Source organism: Aplysia californica, unplaced genomic scaffold, assembly GCF_000002075.1.
Source record: "Aplysia californica isolate F4 #8 unplaced genomic scaffold, AplCal3.0 scaffold00282, whole genome shotgun sequence".
NCBI lineage: Eukaryota > Metazoa > Mollusca > Gastropoda > Aplysiida > Aplysiidae > Aplysia > Aplysia californica.
This window is the reverse complement of record NW_004797552.1, coordinates 688409-690085: the sequence shown is the minus strand read 5'-3', so window position 1 is coordinate 690085 and position 1677 is coordinate 688409.

The window sequence follows — 1677 nt, the reverse complement described above, 5'->3', positions numbered from 1 at the left end:
AGCCCTCAGTAAGGTTCTGGGCCATGTGAAGTTAAGGTTGACTAGCAGCTAGATCTTTTTCACAATGGGCAGGAAATTTCTTTATATCAAACTGAAACAGTGTACTTTTTATTGTTTTGTTTTATTGAATGTTGTCCAAAAACACTTTAGTACAGGTTTTTGTTTCAGTTATCACTACACTGAGTAGAAAAACAATTGACTAGGCTACAAAAGAACTTTTATTTAAGTTAACTTTTTTATCTTTAGTGAGTCCAGAGTTGTCACAGTTGTTTTACTAATGTCCAAAATTAGATTTACTTAAAAAAGCAATAGAAGGAGCTTTAGTTTAAGTGCTGTATATGGTCTACTTTAGTTCTTAAAATCAATATAAACCAAAGTTTAATACCGACATAAGAAAACACTACCTATAATTTAGTATACTTTTTTAAAAAGTGAACATATGAATGAAAAATACAGTTTCCTCGATTTTAAAAATACCAGTAAGCCTACATGTATTCATCATTTGTTTGACTGAATTTGCTTTTTATTTATCAAGAGCTTCATTGCATTCCTACACCTAAAGGCAGAAAAACTCTGGATTTTCCCCCCTATGGCTCATCCTGATTTAATTTAATGCCACACTCATATATCTGAGGGGGGGGGGGGGGGGGGAGGGGTGTTGGTATTGGGATTCGAGATGAGAGAGAGAGGGTAGGGTGGTTAAGGGAGGTTCCCATGACACCCACATCTTTTCATACTTCTTTTTAAAAGTTCTATAGGCCCTATACGCTTTGATTCGGTCAATAAGAAATAAACCACCTCGTAGATAAAGTGCTGATGAAGAAATAATGGTTGTTGTTTTTTTCTTCTTTTTTATAAAGCCCATATCTCCCTATCTATTTAATAATACATTTATTTGTAGATCTAGTTGTAGAAAGAACGCCGTATTTTTGCAATTTAGTAATTTAGATTATAGTAGCCTACGCCACGGCGCCCATGTAAAAAAAAAAAAATCAACAAGAACCAAGCCTCGCCTGTCGCGTGTGAGAGAGAGAGAAAACATGCCTAGCCCATTGCTTTAGCATGAACTCCTTCACACAACTTGCCACAAAAACCATGGCGGACGCTGCTGTCAAATGTGGGCATCACGCAGCAAGGCGAGAGAGGGGCGTACTATAGTGTCTATAGTGTACATCTATGCTCTACAGTGACAAAATTACTTTGGTGCAAAGATTTTACCAGAGAGTTTACAGTAATACTAGAGAGACGGCACTTCGCCCGGTTGCGCGTATCTGGGTCACCAGCTGATCGTGGAGAAACGCGCGGTAAACAAAACAAACTGCGTCCATTGTTCAAGGCATTTACGTTGATCGCTGACAAGCATGGCCCCGGTTAGCACGAAGTGTCAATGGTGTTCTACTATAAACTGCACCTATTAAAATAAAAATCTGAGTTTCTTTCGATTTCCAAAGGATGACGAAATGTTGTTTTGATGAATAGAAAAATATGGATCAAAATAATGACAATATGATTGTGGTCCTACCAGACTGACACTCCAAGCACAAACTCAACACACTTCAACTTTTGAGCCTGCATTCTACTAGTGAAAGATATGTCTAAAAGTTTTCTAAATGCAAAGTGCCGTCGATCGGTCTTGGAACTTTCTTTGTCCGATTACCACTTTTTTTTTTTTGGGGG